A 21290-nucleotide genomic window follows, 5' to 3' on the forward strand; every position below is an offset into this window, starting at 1 on the left:
CCACAGACACTACTTGAGGACTATTTCTAGCTTGTGGCTAGAAGGTGTCCAATAAATTGACAATTTCGCTTCTTCCCACAGAGTTTTCTGATTAGCAGCACTGAAACTGGTGGAAATTACTGTTATTTTCACTTTATTAGTATCATATCCAAGTGTGTGGGTTTTTTTCTTTTTTTGGGGGGGGAATTAGAGCCAGATGATTGGATGCTTAGCCATGTAGACAAAATTTTTGCTTACATATATTCCAACAATTTTTAACTACTCTCCTACTATTACACGTTACCTTGCTTTCTACCTTCTACCAGACACTTCTGTACGTTATTAAATGCTTGTTCCATTTCAAATGTAAAATTCTAAATAAGCCTTGGAAATAAAAAATAATCACTTTCTAATAAGAAAGCCAGGATTAACAGAAGACTATTTCTGTGGAAATAGGATTTGAAAATACATCGTATTGCACTGCAAACTTTTCTGTATAAAATCTGCATTAAGCCTGAGAAATAATAATAAACCAGTTTAAACTCATACAGCAAAGCCATCGTAGACCAGGCCTGTTTCTGAACAATTCCTAAAGCTGGTAGCACCGTGACAATTATGCCCAAGAGATCAGTTTGAGATAATTTTTGTGCATTTTACCTAATTCCCAAATAAATCCATTTAACAGCAGTGTTGAATTCTGCAGTTTCTCCAGCTAGTGATTTTGAACAAAAGAGGAATACAGTACTTTGCAGGTGCCACTGGAGATCTCCATCACAAATTGCTCTACTAAGGAAGGACACTGCACCTGACCACAAAACAAGAGAATGAGAAACCTCATTATTTTAAGCACATATAAAATATTCACTGATTATTTTTTCCCCTTCTCCCCTTTTCTTCTGCTTGGCCGTCCCTCACCCTCGTTCCCCTGCACCCCTTGCAGCCGGGGCCCGTCTCGGGCCGTCTCTGTCACCCCCTCACTGGGACAACCCCGCCGCTCCCCTCCCCGCCTCACCTCACCCCCCCGTGCCCCTGGCGACACTCCCGCCCCAGGGGACCCCCGGTGCCGCCGCTGCCCGCCGCCTCCTCCTCCCCATCGCCCCCTGCCCTTCCCTCACCCCTCAGCCGGCGGCCGCCCGCCCTCTCCCGCCTTCCCCTTCCCGCTGTCACTCGCGGCTCCGCCCGCCCCCTCGCCCGGCCCCTCCCCGGCGCCCGGTGGAGGAGCCGCCGTTTCCGGAGTACACAGAGCGGGGCTGGCCGCGCGGCGGGGGCTGTCGCGGGCAGGTGAGTGAGCGCCGCCGCTGAGCCCCTGCTCTCGCCGACCGGCCTTCCCCCGGCCCCGCGGCGAGGGCTGTCTCCGGCCGCTGCTCGCGGGCGCCGGGGGGTCGGCAGCAGCCCCGCAGCCCAGCCGGCGGGGCCCTGGCGGTGCGAGGCACCGGGCTGGCATGGACGGCGTTACCGCCGCTCCTCCCTCCCTCCCCGGGCGCCGAGGGGAACGGAGCGCGGAGGAGGACAGCCAGCGCCCTGCGGACGCTCGGGCGAGCCCCCTGGGCCGCGGCAGGGGGCGCCGGCAGGGGCTGGGAGGAGCCGCCGGCGGCGCCTGCGAGGATCCCCGGCCGGGGGGAGGGCGGCGGCGGTGCCCCCGGGCGCTGCCCGGAGCTTGTCGCCGCGCTCCCTCGGGGGGGGCCGGGCCGGCCCTGTGGCGGCGGGGGCAGCCTCGGTACGGCGCGGGCGTGCAAGCCGGGGCGGTGGCGAGGCTGCGGCCGCCCCCCCCCCCTTCCCGCCGCCGTGACCCGTGTGCGGGCAGCCCGGGGAGCGCCCCGGGGGCTGGGACTGCGCCTGCGGGAATTCCTGCGCACCTTCCTGCTAAATAGTGACCCGCGGCCGCCCCGGGAGCCAGCCAGCCCCGGCCCGGCAGCGAGACCCCGCGGCGGGGGCCTCGCCTCAGGGCGGCGCGGCGCTGCCCTGGCCCGGCCGGGCGCCGCCAGCTCCCGGCGGTGAGGCGGCCCCGCTGGCCGTGCGGGCCTTCCGGGCGGTGCCGGTGGGCCCTGCCCCTCGGGGGGGTTGTAACGTCGGCCTCCCGAAAGCACGCCTCATCACGGTGCCCGCGGTGGGTTTTCTTCGCGCCCCTCGGCCCGAAGGCCTGCGGGGAGGTGTGTCTCCGTTTTGGCGACCACTGCAGTGGGCTGTGCTTGTACCGACTTTTCACCTCATGCTAACTGAAAGTGCTGTTTGTTGTTATCTAGCCTCATGTTTAGTATGTTGTATGCCTATGGTAACTGCAAGCAGAAGAGGATAACTCATTTTGGGCTGTAGCTTAAAACTTCACTAACACACCTTTGCTTCTCCCTGCTTGAGGGGTTTTATCATGTGAATGGAGAGGAAATGGTGCGGGTATATATTTGTCAGGTGGATGTTAGCTTAGAAATTTGAAAGAAGCTGAAAGATCTTGTTTGTTTGTTTTACATGAGATTATAAACCTTGTTACAGGTATAAGTCAGCCATTATTATTATCATTATTGGTTTTATAGAGGAACAGATGTCTGAGTGTCTTGAAGAGTGGCGTACACCAGTTGTGTGTAGCTGCAATAAACTGCTTGGCTTTTCAGAGTCAGTCAGCCTGTGGCTCCGGAGGCACACAGAGCTGGCAAAAGGTTGAGGCTTGGTTCCCAAAATGGCACTGCATCTTGTAACTGCTGGTGGCTGTTAGATAATCTCAAATTTAGAGGTTGGGGAAAAGGTCGCTGTGGATTTTAAGGCTATTGTTGCTTGATGTTTCTGTTTTCTCAGCCCAGTGCTGTCTTACAAAGGGGCAGTGGTGCTCTTGAAGAACTGTTTTGTTTTCTGTGAGTGACGTGTGGCTGAAGCTCCCTCGGTTCGCTCCCCTTCCCTCACCTCTCTGAGGTATGTGGTATGTGTCGTGTAGCTCCCAGCCACATGAAGATTTTGCTATGCAGCTCATGGGATAAGGAGTGTTGGCCGATCTTGGTATGTGCACAGGTGCTATTTGTGTATCGGGTATCAACATCATTTTGTACTTGGCTGGAGTCTTCTACTAGGCAACATTTCTACAGAAGATAAGCTGGACCCTTCTTACGTAAAGAATTGCTATTTTTCCAAGTTCAAGACTTGCACAAGGTTTTATTTTCTTCCTTTATTTTCTGTTCTGTACTTTCCCTCCTAGAAGGGAGGACTTTCTAAGTATTTAATCTATGGTTGTGAAGAAGGTGTGTTTTAGGTCAAAAATAACGTGTTTCTGGTGCTTCGTGGAGCCTTTGGGGTGTGAGGAACCAGGCTGGAAGTAGCACGTAGCCACTGCTTCCCATACAGCTTGTGGTACTGCTTCCTAGGTCAGTGTAAGGCATAAATCCTTCTGTTGGCATTTCTCATTCTCAATCAGGAGTTACTCAGGGGTGTTAGGAAACTAGAAATAATGCATACAGAGAATATTCTTCTAGTTGAAATTCTTTTCCGAGACTCTGAAATTTGATTAACAGGTGAATAATCCTTCATACAAAGTCATATGAAAATATCTGCTACAAATCTTTAAAAGAGAAGTCTAGGTTTCTTCCACTTCTTAGGCTTTAACTTGTATTTGATCACTTGAATCTTTTTCCATTTGAATCTTACTTTTCTGTAGGTTTTTTTTCCTGCTCTCTCCAACCTGAGAGCTTTTTTCCCCACTTCTTCCCACTATTTATTACTTTTCAACACTTCTTCCCCAGCATACAAGTGATGGCCAATTTTTCTTTGCAGCAAAACAACAGTATTTTTGCTATCCTATAAGGTATAAGTAAGCTTCCCTTTATACCCTGAATTGACTGTAGTTTTAAGTGCTGCCACTTGCCTCTCATTACTCAAAACAGGATTGTGTCAAGAGAAATTGTGCTGCTGCTTTGTTTATATAGTAGTACTGTAATAGGAAAAGACTTGTTCTTGGTACAATGAATGCTGGTACACCAGAAATCCTGCTAATGATAGTGATTAATGGGTGCTGCTCAAAATAGCTATCACTGCTGATATGACTAATTGTGCCATATGAAAAGAGCTCCTTTATTCCCAGTAATCTCAAGGTGTTTCTACAGCTTTAGAGAAATGCCTGATCTGTGCAGACAGATAAATGCACAGTGAAATACGGAACTTGCAGTGAAGTATGGCAATTCTTTAAGAGTTTGCTGCTGCGCTGCAAAACCTCTTGGGGCTGAAAATGAAGAATATCTTCTTGTGGTTACTGTAGGTAGATAGAATATTATTACTGGAATTGGATGTTAGCCAGAGCAACACCCTACATGTTGCAAACAATGCCAGGGTATTGTTAGTAGCTATAGAAGGGGTTTTATAGCATACATGAAAGATGACATTTCCAGCAGCATGGGCAACCTCATCACAAAACATTGTGCTGGGACTGGCTCAGAAGGCAACTGGCTCTGCTAGGCTTGACAAAACCTGCGTTATAATCGAGGTCCTCCTAGAGTTTGGTGATATGTCTGGATTAGTGTTTCTTAACCTTCATTGGCCTTTGGGTAACAATTTATTAGTAACATGCCACAGGCAATATCGTATTCCAGGTTGTGTTTAGATTTTGTATGTATTGTGGCTGAAGGCAACGCTGGAAGCTTATGTGGAGACTGCAGATCTAAACCATAGAAGGTGCTGTTTCTTGATATCTGTAAAATCTGAAGTTCTGCCCGGTAGGATGAAAAAAATATTTTGAAAGTTAAGTAGACTTTATTAAAGATGGGTTCCAAACTCACTGAGAAGAAGCTAATAGTAGTTGTGTTTTGTGCTTCTGGCTTTGTGCAAGTTTCTTCTCTTCTGCTGTTTGTGTACCTCAAGATAATTTTATGGCAGGAGGGGTTTAGACGTTCATCCCTTCTGCCCCCAAAGAAACTATTAAGGTGTGTGTGTGGGGAGTAGGAGGCATTCGTTTCACAAATACTGCTTTTCAGGTTAATTGCCGATTTGGTCTGATATGATCCCAGTCTTCTAGTGTTCTGTGGATAAACCATTTTGGTCCAGTCTTTGAATTTTGCCAAAACAGTAATTAAAAAAAACAAAAAAACCCCAAATTTTTCTATGAAACTTCAAAAAGATGATGTTGGTGTTAATGAGGTGTGTTTCACTTTGAAGTGCTCTAATGTGACAAGACATTATTTTGAGAACTGTGGTCTTGAAATATCAATCTTGTCTTACTCTGCTGTAATTAATGAAGATTAGTGTGTTGATTACTTAAGATAAATTTGGGGGGATTGATCTGTGTGGGTCTGTTAAGTTCATAAACTTTGCATGAGGTAAACTGACTTCCAGGGACCCAGGTTGGAGCAGCCTTGGAGTACAAGAGAAAGCAGGGGGGGCCACGGGAAACAGCAGAATAGAGGGTCTAGAAATGCTGGTTAAGCTTTGAGGAATGAAAGAAAAGGGCTGAAAAGGGGAATGCGAAGTACTCCAGGTGTGGCTGGGGGAATCCTGAGATGTCTGTGAGTGAGGATCAGTATGGGTGTATCTGAGGTGGCAGTAACTGAGGCTCTGAGAGGCTTTCAGGCATGTTCAAGAGCCTTTATAGCAAGTCAGACACTTTTCCAGCTGTGGTATTGCATACCATTGGTGGCACATTGGCTTCAGTCTAATGATAACATATGGCAGCTTATCAGGGCAAGCACTTATTACAACTTTTTATTAAAACAATTCAAGTTTGAGGTGGGATATTCTAGGGCTTTCCTTTGAAGAACTATTTTAACGAAAGAAATAAATGCTCTCCCTTCTAAGGAAAGCCCTCATAGAAGAACATAGTAGCACTAGTAGATAGAAGTTTTGCTGTATTAGCTAAAAGGCAAAACAAAAACTTTAAGAAGTTTTTGCTGTAAAGTAGCTGTCCGTGTCTTTTAAAATAATTTTTTTACCTTTTGTGTTCTTGCTGGTAGGGTCATATCAGAGAAGGTAATTCCTTAGGAAACATCTTTACGATATATCCCTAAACTGTGACTAATTCCCGCTTATGTTTTTAGTAAAACTTTCTCCTTGAAATGAGTGATGCATGTTTTCTGTTTTAGGCTAGCTAGATTTTCATTGTCTTGCAACATAGCTGTATTCCTTCTTTGTGGTCTTTTGTTTCTTGCTTTTTTAACAGTTTTCTGCTTTTTCAAGTGGTTAGGGTTTTTTGGTCAATGTGACTCTGGTTTGTTTTATCTAGTCATGTTTCAGTGGGGTACTTGTCAGATGCTAATGTTTTCTGGTAAGCATTTCTGTACAATAGCATTGCAAATGATAGATTATTTGGAAAATTTCAACAGGAAGGTCCCTCCACCATCTTGTCAGCCACCCCTTCTCAGTTTTAGATATTCTATTTTTGTTCTTTCCTGACACTACATGTCTGTTAGTTAGAAAGTTATAAGGGAACATGTCAACTAGTTGCTTAATAACAATATTTTAGGTGTGATTCTTGTTTAGTTGTGCACTCAAAGTTGACATTTAAATGGTACTGTTCAATTACAGAAAATTCCTCACAGGCTCTGTGCAGTGTACTCTGCAATCTGGGAACGGAACGAAACTCCTCAACTTAAACAGTTTCTGAAAGTAAGGGAACGTTTGTTCCCCTTGGTAGAAATAATAATATTTAACTTCGAATCTTTAATGCTTTATTCTAACATACTGTATTTTGGGAACTTTAAAGCAGTGAATGGAATATGTTGTAGAGGAGAGGGCAGGAGAAGAGTAGGAAGAAAGGACCGTGATGGACTTTTTCTCCACTTACTTTTCCACAGGCATCCCTAGTGTGATTCGTTTGTGTGTGAGTTGTCTAGCAATGAAATATATCTTTAATCCTGGCAGTGAGTGTTTTTAGTTACCTCACTGTGATAACTTGGTATGTTTGTGAGTTTCTGGATAGTATTGGGAATTTCTCTGGATTTACTGGGGTAAAATTACATCCTTTGAAGCATGTCCACATGGTCTGCCTGATACCAGGATATTGAGAGAAACGTTCCTAGGTATTTCTTTTGTTTACGAAAGTTGAACATCCTACTCTTCTGTACAGATTACAGAACTTGGCTGATTGTGCCTTAGAAGAACAGTTTGAGTCCAAGCACAAGAACTTCCCTGGAGAAAGATAAAGCACCTGAATGTCTACAGCTCACATTTCAGAAAAATTTGGAGATCTTTTAAGTGTTGCTTCCTAAGAGTCAAAGTACAAGGTAATATTTTAAAAAGTTCCTTAAATACTTGAAGCTGGCAGTCTCATCCTGAAGAAGCTAGACATTCTTTTTATGTGGCCCAGCATATAACAGAAATGCTGAAAACCAGTGAAGGCTGTAGAAAGGACAGACACAGAAACACCCTTCTAGTTGAAAGACTTTTCTTGTGTCTGCATCCTCACAGCTTCAGTAAAAGCCTGAGTATCACAGGGGAAAGATCACTTTGGGTAAATGTAAGTCTATGCCAGACTCCAAAAGATTTGAGGAACATAATCTCTTTCTGTTGAGTATTTCAAAATTTTTCTCAGAGTGCTCTTTGCAAGTCTTGCACCAGATGGTATTATGTAGAAGGAGGAAGAATACAGGGAGGAAGAGGCTACCTAAAAATTTCATTCTTCCAGATCTGTATGTTCTTCTGCATGCATCTTGCAGGGTAACTTCAATGTAGAATGAGTTTGTAATCTCCGAATGCTCGGAAGAAACCACGTTTGTCAAATGAAGGTAAAAATGAGTGCAGGTTCTCATCATTTGTTAAAGGCACCTGTGTTTAGTAAAATGTGGAAAGATCCTGAGGATAGGAAACTTTTTGGCGGGAGGGAAGAATAGCAATATTGCCTGCTGTTGAGTGGTCTGCAATTCTTTGTCCAAGCAGGAATTGAAGGCCAGGTGGTGTAGAATAGCGTAACTAAAACTGTGCAAATACGTTGTTACAGAATCCAACTTCATCAGTGCATGTTTCATAGCTCCAGAATAAACTTTATTTAGCCTCTTACCAAAGACATAGGTATTTGTATTTTTTTGGCTGAGCAATAGAGTTTGCAAATATTTAGATAATAAGGTAATAAGATATACCCTTTTTTCTACAAGATGAACATTCACAAGCAGATGATATAATCAAAACTTTCATATGGTGCTGAAAAATAGGCCTACTGCTAAATATGTACGTATCATTTAGAAAAGCTAAAACCTTTCATTTATTAAATAAAAAGCAAAAGAGAATGAAAAAATGTGTAAGATTTGGTAGCAGTCGGAGTTTTGTTTTACTGAGTTCAGTTCTGAGTAGTATAAATGAAATCAAGACTGCCAGGTTGCCGCTGTTGTTGGCAGGAGAGCAGAGGTTTGAATGGATACTTGTACATTCTTCACCTACAGAGAGCAAACTGGGCATACTTTACTAACTCAGTGGAGTACAAATAAACTGTCTTTCTACCAGTGTAGATACACAAGTTAAGATACAAGGTTAAGGTAGTGTTATAACTTGCACTTCTGTTTTAGCTATTTTTGAAGAGAAGTTGCTGAAGCTTATGTATAGAAGAGCAGGATAGCTTAAGTAAAAATTAAATTTCCTAAATTAATGCAAGTGTAAGTGGACTCTTAATTCTGTGGCTTATTTTTCTTAAGAGACTGCCATGCTGATGAAAACTGTATGGGGTGCTGGAAGGAAATGCCAATTATTAGAACAAAACCCTGAAAAAAAGAGCATGTATACTGTTACTGGGAATATGTTTGGCTCTGTATTAAAATGTTGGAAGAGTCCTTACTCAAAGAGCTTCCAGTCTTTCTGTCTGTCTTGTGTTGCTATCAGGAAGAGAATGAAAACACTTTCTCTCAAGCAATCCTATTAGATCTCATAATAAACTTCTTTGTCTAAACATTGCAATAATTTCCAGGGCAACAGATTGTGATGTTGAATTCAGCACTTTGACCTCATTTCAGGTCCAAAGAGGAGTGAGTATTGTAAAGTTTTAGACAAGTTACTACAAAATAACTCTGGTAATTGGCAAACTCTTATATAAAATTTGTCTATGAATTTAACACATTTGTTCACAAGTTCTTCTTAGCAAAGGTATTCTACAGACCCAAGTTACCAACCCTAATTTAAATGTTATCTTTCATGTAATATTTGGTCTTAAAACTGAAATAGTAATTTGAGTCATGGGACAGCATATGGTCTAGTTTGGCAGCCTTTGGTCAAGTGCACTTACTGCTTTATCTGTGTGGAAAAGTGGTACATCTGACCTGTGCTATTTTGAAATTAGTCTGTTGCTTGGTTTTGTGGTTAGAAAAGATTCTGGTCTGGTTAAGTGAAATCTATTGCTCTGCAGATGTTGCTGGACATGAAATCTGTTGAAAACCACTAATGATACATTTTTTGTTTTTATATAGGAATGTTATATTTTTGTGGTGATGGATTGGTATGATAGAGTAAATCTGTAGTTGACACACAAGATTTAGAGAAATATTTTTTGGGAAAAGTGCATTTTCTTCCTTTGAAGACACAGCAGGAAAAGAGGTTGTTTTTTTTTTTTCTTTTTTCCATTTTAGTTTCTGGAACAGTTGGGTTTTAGGAGGTTTAATTAGGATTGTCTGATACGGTCAGACAAATGAATAACAGACCGTGATTTGCCTCTTAATAATGTTTCCCCTGAACATGCGTTAAAAGATTCTAGCTCTTCTCTCACTCAGCCTTCTCTTTCCATATCACGGTGACCATGAGGTCTGCAGACGTCCCTTTCAAATCACAGATGCTGTCTTTCAAGCATCAGGAGGTGTTTTTATCACTGAATCTCTGACACTATTTAAGTTGTTGCTCAGATGTCAGAGTTACTACTCCAAAACCTTTCATGGTGTCTTTGATTCTGGATGCTTTTCTGAAGAGTGTGCTTTAATCAGACACGTTGTTGGACTGAATACTGGGTGTGTGAATTGCTGTGGCTTACAGATACCAGAGTTCATGGTTGAATAGCTCCTCTGGCTTTAAAGGTACAATATATTAAGTTTAATTTGTTCTTAAACAGCTGCACAGAGTTTGTTGATTGTGCAATACATTGACATGTGGGGGTTTTGTGACAATTTAGTGTGGTTTTTAAACTAAACTTCTCAAGTCAGTTTCTGAGGAAATATCTATAGATTAGCATGTTGCTGTTGGTCTCTTCAGAATCGCCTGTCCTTACCCTCTTATTAATTGTTTTGTTTTTTAATATGGGCTTCTCTGTCTCTTGCACTTTGGGGGATTACTGATGGAAAATGTTTGTCTAGACTCTGCCTTCTCTTGTGTTTCAACACCTGTTTGTTCCACTTGAAAGGCCTTCATGGCCCTCAACTTTGTGCATTGTGATAGATGGAGAAGACTACTGCTAACATGACTGATAAAACTTGACTTGATGTTAAATTGTGGTTTGTTTGTTCTTTTTCCTGAGACATTCACATTTTTATGGGCTTTTTCAGCTTTACAGTGCAGCCAGTGGATGCTTTTCTCTTGTCTGATATAGTATGTTGTCACTGATATTTTAAGTTGCATCCTGAAACAGGAGAGAATTATGTATTTCAGTCAGTGACTTTCTGCTAAAAAAGTTGTATCTGTATTTTGTTCTGAAAATGTTTTAGTAGAGATGAGGCAGTTTCTTTTCAAAAATTCTTGTGGCTTCAGGGAAGTAATATATTGTGTCTTCCTTGCATATGCTATTTGATATATTCTGTTCTGGAGCGTGAGTTGGTCGTCTCTGCTGTGTTGGTTGTTTTTCACTGTACATTAAATCATATATCAAGAAAAACAAGGGGAAGTGTAGTTTATGAAGTTTTCTACACTACATAATTATGTTCCTTTTCCTTTTAACTTAAGGTTTTGCAAGTGATACAGTCCTCATAATTACAAGCATAGATAGGAAGGTATGCTGTATTTTGATCCAGTTGTTTAGTGTGTTGGGGAATAAATTATCCTATGAATGCAGGGCCTCTTGCATGCTATGTCTATGCTAAATATTTTTCTCTAAAATGAGTCCTAATGTGAGCAAAGTTAAACTGGTGTAATTTGGAACAGTAGACTTGGAGCAAATATTATGCAGCTAGATATGTGTGAATATTGATTATAGGGCTTGGTAGCATGCGAAAAACCTGATTGTGCTTCAAAGCACTGTTGACTTAGTGGACTTCTTATCCCTTATTTAGCTGTCTCTAAAGGTTTGTGCTGTGAGGGTTTTTTTTTTTTTTCTTTTACATCACACCATTGATTTAAGATGTATAGTTTATTGGCTTTCACTTACCTTACACTGTTGCAGGCAGATAGCATTTTGGCCAAAAGATGGTGTTGTGAGGGACAGTATTCCATCAGAAATTGTCCAAACCTGGTGATCTCAGAAGACCCACTGTGAACATATTCTGAAAAAAGCAGGGAATAGTAATTGCAGCCGTAGAATATTCCTGAGAGGGGAAGCATTTGACAAGTTGACTTACATATACCAGTATGTGTCTGCAAATGCAAGATACACAACAGTTCTAAGACAAGGGTATTGCAGCACTGATAAGGTCTTCTGTATCTTTTAGGTAAGAAACAGCATTTTAAGAAGTAATACTTTGAAATTGATGCTTTGTAGTTGATGTGAAGGAAAGAATTATTTTCTGTTTTCACTGGTGAAATTTTTTTTTTTTCTAAAACTGCTACTTATGTTCTTCCATATGGAAGGCATTGCCTCAGCTTGGACTGGTGGTAAGCTGTAGGTTGTGTGGCAGGTACTTGTGGCTTACTCGCACTTACATGGGAATGTCTCTCCTGCTTTCTTCTTTTCTTGTTTGTTTTCTTTTCTCTGTTCAAAGGTTTTGGTTTCTTGTTAAATACCTTCATATTGAAGACTATGGTAAGAAACATAGCAAAGCAACTACTCATAAACTCAATGAGTAAACATTGAGATTACTCAATGTAATCTTTTAGAATTAACAAATAATTAGGTAAAACCTTTCCATTCACTTGTGAATAACAAGCTTAAATCTGACACAAATGAGGATAAGATACTCAGATTTTTACAGCATTGGTGTGTGGTAAAAACCTAGATGCCACAACATTTTTTTCATGGATGTTTTTTCTTGAGTAGTGATCTTCTAGGAATTTAATAGTATAGATTGCTTAATGTAACATTGAAATTGTTTTTATTAGTAGTGAATAAGTACCACTTCTGACCAACAAAAATCCACTGTCTTGTCCAAAATATGGACAAAGAAATGTCTACGTAAATGGAGTCTGTGTTTCAACTTCAGAGGCAAAGAAGTGTCAGCATAATCACCTGAAAGATATGAAAAGCAGTCCGTGGAAGAATTTTCTGTTCCAGACAGAATAATAGCTGTAAGAGGAGATAAGACTCCATTTTACAAGTGGCTATACTGTTTAAAATTATGTGCTGATACGCATACAGCAACTCGAAAAGCAGCAGAATGCCTTACTAATAGCATTTGAGAGCCCTAAAATATAGTTTAATCTCAATTTTGAATATCATCATATTGATACACTGTAAAGAAAACCATCAGTTTCATTGCCAAGCCCACAATCATCTTATTTTCTTATGCTGCTGAATCCAGTCACTCTCCTTTTCTTTTCTCCCTGTGATTATTTTTTTTCCTACTTTTACTGCTTTTTTTCTGCTTTACACTTTAATTCACATTTAAAACTCTCCTGTTTGTATGTATTACACAGTGAGGACTGGAATGTTAGCTGAAAGATGGGGAGAGGAATCTGCCACGCTGAAAATGCGAAAGATTTCCTGTTGTTCTAAACTCAGTTTGGTATGAGTGTTAGTGTCTGTGCAGCTGAAGCACTGGTTAAACTCTTCTGCTGCACAGCAATACATGAGTGGTAGTTGAGGATAAAAATCCCTTGACGTATCAAATACACTCTTTAGTTCTAGTTCTGACTGTGGTACACATTGTTCCTAATAAAACAATAAATGCAAAAAGTGGTATGGTCTGCTCTAGCTGCGTAGTGTTACTGGACACTTTGAAGGAAGGTAATTATTTCTAGAATGGAAATTTTGAGAAAATGACTCATTGAAATTCAAATCCCTTAATAAAGGAGAACATACATCGTGTAATATGCACAGAACAGGTATTGTTAGGTGTATGCAGGAAATACCTATTTTGTATTATGGATAAAAACAAATACATAAGTACCTTAGTGTGTAGTAAGGATGCATCTCTAATACTGTGTTTTTTAAGCTTGCTAGAGTGAATCTAAAAGTAGGAAAAAGAAATTGAAAACAGGACCAATGTTGTTGAATTGAAAGCAAGAAAGTAAGATATATTTTTAGTGTTCAAAAATTGCAGGTAACTACACACTTGATATTATAATACTTTTTTTGAAAAGAAGATGCAAAAAATAAATGAAGCATGCCCGTGTTTATTCACTGTAGTGTTCCCGAGAGATTTCTACAGATATATATTGTAGGCTTATGCAGAATATAGAAGTTGTACTTGCCTAACAGAATAACTCTAGAAATAGAGCAAGATCCTTACAGAGCCTTGGAAGGAAGGAATATTAGTAGCAGTAGGAATACAGTTTTCTAGTTTTTTTTTCCCGTATGATGCTTTGGAGAAAAGGAATGGATGGAAATCCTTGCTGCAAAAGCGTGTTAACTGTTTTGTTTGATTGTGCAGCAGTGATTTGCACTTTCTGCTGGCATCAGTAATTCAGGAGCAGAGTATACACAAGTTCAGGTTTTTGTCAGAGCTTGCCTCATGGGGAAAAAATGTGGAAAATGATGTATTATCTGTAAATGGAAAACACAGTAAAGAACTATAGTGGAAGTTTGCGCCTTAAATCTTAGGGTCTAGCAGCAGGGTTCTTTCCAAAGAGTTAATTGTTCTGTGGGGGTCTATTACTGTGTTGTTTATCTTAAAGCAGATGTAAGGTGAACTTTTTGCCCAAGTTATAATTTCGCATATCTTTTCCTGAGACATGTGGAAGGAGTTGTTTTCCATAATATTGATTATGGAGTAGTAGTGGGCATTGAATTTTGTCCAAAATCAGTCTGGCTGAGCCACAGCCACTGTGTGACGGTTCCACTGGGTTTGGAAGAACTTGAAAGTAGTGAATATGTGGGAATGTCTTGGAGGAGATCTGTGTTCAAACAGAAGATCCCTGGCTGTGGTTCTTGAGAGGTATTGATTACAGCAGTGTCTGGCTTCTTGCGGGAAGATGGGTTTCATAGCAGGCCACAGGCTCCCCTGGCAGGGAAGCTGCACGTGGGCTCAATCAGATGTGTTGTGGAAGTTTGTGGCAGGTAGCAGAGAGTCAGAAGGCACATGTTGTCTATTTTGGCCACTAATTTTATCTTAAATATAGTATTTACTAGATCATATTAATATTCTTGTAGATCATGTTAATATACTTAATATTTAAAATTGAATTGCTAAATTAATTTTTTAAAATTAATTTAATAACTGTATTGTTAAATACCAAACAAAACAATCAGCCATTATGATGATCAGTGTTCACTTCTTTAAGTTCCACTACTGACAGCAGTAGTAACAGTATTGCTGTTAGCACTATGATGATTTCACCTGATGATGCTGGTGGGCTGTAAGTGGAAGGCATTATTTTTCGGAAATCCTTCTCAGATTTCCTTTCAGAAATTAAAAAAAAATCCCTATGTTTTCAGTGAGCTTAAATGTTTTTGCAGATGCTCATTGAGTAATTTGAATGTTTCATATAAACTATTGTATGTTAAAAGGGTTGTTTTGACTTAGTAGAATGTTTATTGCATGCTTTATCCAAAATTAAGGCACAAATTATCATGCATATCCAGCCTGCATCAGTGATTGTACTCCAGGAGCCCTTTCCCAATGAAGTAAGGATTTTAAAATGGTGTCAAGTATGGATTTACTTTGGTACATACTTGGTTTTCATTCTTTATGACCAATGAAGAATGTTCTTACATGACTAAAACCACCTATACTGTGTTCCCACAAGTTTATGAAAGATGGGAGTAGAAACAGTTGAAAAAGTAAAAACCTTCTTAATACTGTCCTCAGTGAGGACTTTAGAATTGCTTCTGTAACTTTCATACTAAAAGCAGAGACTGTGGGAATACATTTTAAAAATTATATTCACATCGACAAGCAATATTATATTAGTTCTTTAATTATGTATTTTATGGAGACCACAGTAATAAAATGCTTAATGAAATTAATATTTTGAAATAGTTGGGTTAGACAGTGGTGGTGTGATACTCTCTTTCCATTTGAATAACAGTATCCTTTTGAAAACATACTTGCAAATATTTTCCTAGTGCTATGATAAATTTTTGTGGCTGTCATTCATTGACATGAGAATCTCAGTGAGGTTTTTTTGAGATGTTTCTAGTCCTCATTTTGGGGTGGGGTGGAGAAGCTTTCAAACATTGACCCTTAAGACTCAATGAAGTTACCATTCAAATATGTTTTTATAACATCCTTTTTTTGCTGAGGGAAAGGCAGTCCTGACTTGCAGTTATCATTTATGTTGACAATGTAATTTTATTTATTTTTCTTAAGTAAGGAAAGAAAGTATTGTTACTCCCCCAGTAGCCACCTAGGACTGAATGTCATCTCAGGCTACTTCTGATTGCACTGCTGCTGTTATCGTGCTAACTTTTGCTTCATAGTATAAATTGATCTGATAAGTATGTTGATGAGATGACTCGACTTCACAATTTCTATTTTTATTGTTTTCCAGTCCATTTCAAAATCCAGCGCTGCTACCTTAAAAAGTTCTTACACTTGTTTTTCTCTAGTCTGATTTATGTTCACTTCTCTGCTTTTATTCTTAATTGCTAGAGGCTGTCCTCCCACTTGCACTATTCAATTTCTGTGGAGCTACCAAGAAATTCAAATGATGCCCTGCTGAGAATAGGATGGAAGCTGAATGAGTGGGAGAGAGAAAGCAGAACAAACTAATGGTATTTACTAGAACTGCCTGTGCAGACCAATGCGAAACAAACAGTTTTTATTGTAAAACATGTTGATAAGATATATATAAATTTAACAAAACATGTCATAACACTTCATGTCTTAGTTCAAGGATTATTCCTCCTTTTTTAAATTTTGCTTGCGTGGTCAAGTTGTCCTATAACTGATTATGTCTAAAATACAATTCAGAAAGTAATTTTGTGAAGTACTAGGGGCAATTTCTTTGCTATTAGCATCCTAGGCTGACTAATTTTCTGATTAATCAACAGAAAGTCATATCAATGTAGTTGGCCTTGTTTTGAAAGGCTAGCTACTAGCTTGGTATAAGCATTATAAATATTTTGGTATGTGGGTACATTGGAATTCACTTTTTTTTAAACTTTCACTGTGTGTAAATGAAGGTATTCAGTAATGCACAGTGACCAAATCAGTTCCTCTCTGCAGAGTAAGCACACAGCCAGCTGAACAGTGACAAACATACCCTCCATGCTCCGTGGGGATATGTTTTCTGGGACTGAAGTAGCTTATTTTGGGGTAGGCAGAAGAGTGTTAGCATGTGGCTGATGAAAACGCAGATGTGTAATTGTAACTCTCTGCAGCTCTGAAGGGGCACGGCTGTGTCAGACAGCAACCTCCAGGCTTGGGACGCATCCTGGAAACTTCTTGTTTTTCAGCACTTCGGAGACAGAAAAATATTTTTTCATTCTTCAGGGAGCTGTTCTGTATCAAAGTGCTTTTGTGGGAGAATTTGTGCATGGAGGAATATTTTGCCCTAGCAACTGCACAAATTGGGTATAATTGATAAAAATATGAAAGAGGGATATGGATATATGGATAGTGCTAATTAATTAAAAGTATAAATTTTGACCACTGCCATTGTGGCCTATATGGACATCTGATCCAGTAGGCCATTTTTATTTTAATTTGTTTTGTGTAAGAAATGTTACAGAATCAATGGCAAACAAATGACACATTTTGTTGTTGCAAAAAACCAAACAAGTTTAAGCAAGGTCCTTCTCATAAATAGATGGTGTCAGATGAGACGACTTCCTCTGTAATAAAACCTTGTAATTTGTAAGACTTTAGCTTAACGTCCACAGATACTCTCTAAGTATCAGTAATTGCTGGAAGTTAATGCTTTGCTTTGCAAACTGCCCTGAAGTGCAGATCTGTTGTATTTTAAGGTCTTTATCTCAACCTTCTAACAAATAAAGCTTGTTTCATTGCAGTGGAGTACTGACAGTAGTATTGAAAACCTCTTTTTCAGAGAAGGCATTTAAACCTATATTTTGTAAATACTATATGTTTCTAATGCTCTTAAAAGTAATGTAAAATTGTCCTCAACGAGAAACATGTGGTTATAAATTCTGGTGTACTCTGTGCGCTATCCTGACTATAGGAAGCAGAGTCTGCAGCATGGAGGATATTTAATTTAAAAAATTGGGATAAGGGTCGTGAATTGTATGCTAGAAATAGAAAATAAGATTAGAGGTTATGTTTCAGGCGTGGAGCTGTCTCTGAGGGGGGGGGAACAAAACAAGGTTACTTCAAGGTTTGGAGCCTGGTTGGGGGATGGGGAGAAGGGAGGAAATCCAGCAGTGGCTAAATATGGTGCCTGGGGGGGTTTGTAGTAATATATAAAGTAGAAATTGCCAGGCATCGCCTTGATGCTTAGTGTTGTGTACTATAGCCTTCTCTTTACCATTGCTTGCTGGTGTCAGATTAGTCATGGGCAGTGCTTGGTACCAGTGGGGTGGTCCTTGCTGTCAGCATGCCCTCTGCACAAACAGTCCTGGTGGCGAAAAGGTCGCTTTTTCTAAATCTAATACTTAGGAAATATATTTGAAAGGGGTCTGGCCAGATCTGTAATAGATGCATCAGCTGGTATTGAAACATTGCTTAAATGTATTTGGCATCTTTGCAGTGTCTTATGGCTGGCAGAGCTTTACTGTGTCGCAATTTCTGCAGCAGAAAGCCCTTTGTTGACACAAAGTTACTGGGAAGGAGTGTCAGCATGGCTTAAAATCACCTAAATGTAATTTAATATAAGCCTAGTCTTTCATGTTGATAATAATTTTAAAGTATAATTGACACATCAGAAGATACCACTTAAAATTTTAAATGTTTCTTTCCAGTCTTCATTTATGAACAAAATTCAGCTCTGTTAATGAATATTGAGAGATACTGTTGGATGCACTTAATTAGGTATGAAGTTAGGATCTTCCACTGATGTGTGTGCATGTGATAGCTTGGACTGTTGGTACTAGGTGCTTGAGGGGGGAACACAGATGTGAGTTTTCAGAAAGATCTAACAGATAATAAAAGTTTAAGCTTAAGTTTTCAGGTTTGCTTATGGATGTTTGATTTCTACTGAATAGATCAATCACATCATGTTAATTTGTTTTATGGATTAAAACGTTATCTCTGTTTCTCTTTCAAGATGTATTACAACAGCATAAATATCCCATTGTATCTTCTGCTGGGCAGAAAATTTCTTGCACAACTCAGCGCAGAGATTTTGGTACATAACCTGGTGACAAATCATGCCCATGATTGAGGGCTTAGTTGTTAATATAAAACTATCAGTACTTCTACTTTCAGGATAAGGTGGTCTGACTATGCTTTATGTGTTGTAAATTAGGATTGATAATTATTTAACAATTGATAATTTTACTGGGAAATATTTGGAGAGTTCTTTGGAGAATAATTTTTAACCTAAGAACAATGCACTTTCTTAAAGGAAAAATCACATTGCATCAGTCAAATCACATCAGTACTTATCTGAACATCAGTTTGACTGTTGTATGCCTTTCCATGCCGTATACTTAATGTAGCAGCTTAAAGCCGGAAGCTAGAGAAGCTATGCATGCTGCTGAGACGTGCCGGCAGAATACCATCTATGCATTTGTTAGCAAGTAGCTCTTGTGTGAAGTTATTTATATTCTTTGGTAGCATCTACACTAGATATAGAAAACGAGATTTATTTTCCAAACATGTAAATTTATTTGTATTGAAAGAAATTAAACTTCATTATTAAGAGTGTTAACTCTGTTTTTAAAGAAGCAGAAAACAGTCTTTTAAAGTAGTATAATCTTTTGCTTTTCTTAATAAGAGAAAAATAACTTTAATCAAGCTAGTCTTTCTAGGAAGAACATATAAAATGCAAAAAAAAAAAGTAACTAATTGCTTTTAAACCCAGAGATTTCTTACAGCTGTGTCAGTGTAAGGAGAGGATGGAAGAGACCTAGGATTGCTCTAGCATTCCTCAGCCTTCAGTCTGCAGCTTTTTGATTTTTAAGTTGACCTGTGGCCTATTTTGGCATTTACATTGTGTGGATAAAAGGCAACAAATTATTCTGTGGACTGAAATAGAAAGCAGGATTACTGAAGCAGCTAATAGAAGGCACTAGATACTGGAGTCTCAAAGATGTGAGCTGTTGCCATTGTGTTGAAGGTGGAGTGATACTTGCTGGAACACAGGGGCTTGCTGAAGAAGGGCAAGAGGAGAACCCTTTTGTCTCCGGTGCTTAACTTGTGTTTGAACCAGTTGTTAATGGCATTTGCAGAAGATTGAGCAACTCAGGGAAGGATTTTTTTTAGTTGTTTGCTGCGTAAAGCAGGCAGAACAATTAGATAAGCGCTAAGCTTTGGGTGTTCTTGAAGGGGGAAAGGTTATAGTTGGCAAGATTTGGCTGTATTTTCCCCTTTCCATTTGTGTTAGGTATTTATAAACTGGAAGGCTGCTACATTTAGTCTTATAACTAATTATGTTTTGACCCCAACTATGCAGGATGAGTTAATGCTATTTTAAAAATTGCATCTATATTTAATTAAGACTTATAAATTCTGGTCTTAATGAGGAGGGGAATGCTGTGCCCAAGACACACAAGCAGCTTTTTTGATTAGAAAAATTGAGGAAAGGTTATGAAATATGCATGCTACTGTTTCTACTTTTTTAATCTTTATGATCTCAAGTTACTTGTCACCACTGTTCCTTTATCAGCTACAGAAATTAGTTCTACATAATCTAATATATTAAAAACCATAGACTTGTTAGAAATAAAGCATTTTGACAGTTCCAAAAGTCTCCTGTTACAAGGATCTAGTTCAAGAATGATTTTTAGAATTAAGATTAAAACTATTCAACTACTACTATTTATAAAATTGATATTTACAGTAGTATTGTATGATGCTTTTGGAGTATTATGTACACACTAATGTTTGGTTTTGTTATAGGAGGGAGACTGTTATTCACACTGGATTGCTCTGGTTTAGTCATATCCTGTGACAGTGAATCAGATATTGCTGTCTATATACAGACTGAATTGCCAGCCAACTTTGGGCCCAAATATGGTAAACATAATTATGTTCATTTGCTGTAAAAATACATTCTCCTTAGTTTAACATTTTCATGATTACAGTTTTCTGATAATTCCATAATTTTCAACATGAAAGGGATATGAAAGGCCTAATCATCATGTCCCTCTCTTCAGTATAGAATATAGTTTGTTTTCCTGGGCAAAACTCCAGCTGTTCAGTAATGAATCTACTGCTACTCAAATGCAGTAAGCCCATAAAACCATTTGGAAAGCCTGTTCTGAGAACGCAGGAATTGTGGTACAGAGACATGAATCTGTATTAGCTAGACGACAAAAACGCTCGTGGCTGCAACTGTCATGAGACAGTAAGTGTATGTGCTGATGTCAGTTTTTCTGATCCGTACTCCTGTTTCCTATTTTTGGAAATGAAAGTCATATCATTTCAGAATACTTAATACTTTTCAAGTAGGAGACTTGCAGTGAATGAGTTGGGGGAGAAGGCAAACATTAAGATACATAAAGCTTCTACCATGTACTGAAGAGAATAAATATTAGTAAATATTGGATTAGGTTTTAATTTTGGTCACAGAGAAATGGTATGGTAATATACTTGTGAAAAAGTGACTAGTTTACCTGTGGAAATAACATGCTAATAGTAGCCACTTCATTTGTATGAGTGGGTTAGGATTAGTATATTTAATGCAACTAAGAGAACACATTTGCAGGGCTTTTTCTTTCTCTTTTTTGATGTAGTCTGGTATCAAGAGAATATTGTAGATGTATTCTGTGGCAAGTGTTGAGGATTCAGAAGCAGCATAGTAATTTGGGAAAGGAAAGATTGTTGGTGTTGAGTTGCTCCAAATGATTTGAAAGCTTTCATCATCCTTGTTGCAAACAGGCAAAAAAAAAAAAAAAGATGAAAAATCTCAAAGGCTTTACAGGATTTTCTGTACATAATCTGTCTTATGTTTCTAGTACTCAAAACTTCCTTCTTCACAGAAGAGCTTTAAATGTGTAGATGATCTGTAGTTTTCACTGCCTTGAAATAGTACTTTTGTCTAACACAATTAAAATGTGTACTGAAGCTACTCTG

General features: G+C 39.4%; 1 protein-coding gene across 2 annotated transcripts in view; it reads left to right on the top strand.

Annotated features, from left to right (window-relative positions):
- Positions 1–1196: 1196 nt before the first annotated feature.
- Positions 1197–21290, top strand: part of GARRE1 (granule associated Rac and RHOG effector 1) — a 65669-nt gene continuing 45575 nt past the window's right edge. Inside the window, exon 1 of one of the 2 annotated variants that reach the window (XM_076349130.1) lies at positions 1197–1260. The gene's annotated coding sequence lies outside the window, so the exon portion shown is untranslated. Of the gene's footprint in view, positions 1261–1671; positions 1697–21290 lie in introns of those variants that run through there. The other variant, XM_076349131.1, reaches the window with a different exon arrangement.

Source organism: Aptenodytes patagonicus, chromosome 11 (assembly GCF_965638725.1).
Source record: "Aptenodytes patagonicus chromosome 11, bAptPat1.pri.cur, whole genome shotgun sequence".
In the NCBI taxonomy this organism is placed as follows: domain Eukaryota; kingdom Metazoa; phylum Chordata; class Aves; order Sphenisciformes; family Spheniscidae; genus Aptenodytes; species Aptenodytes patagonicus.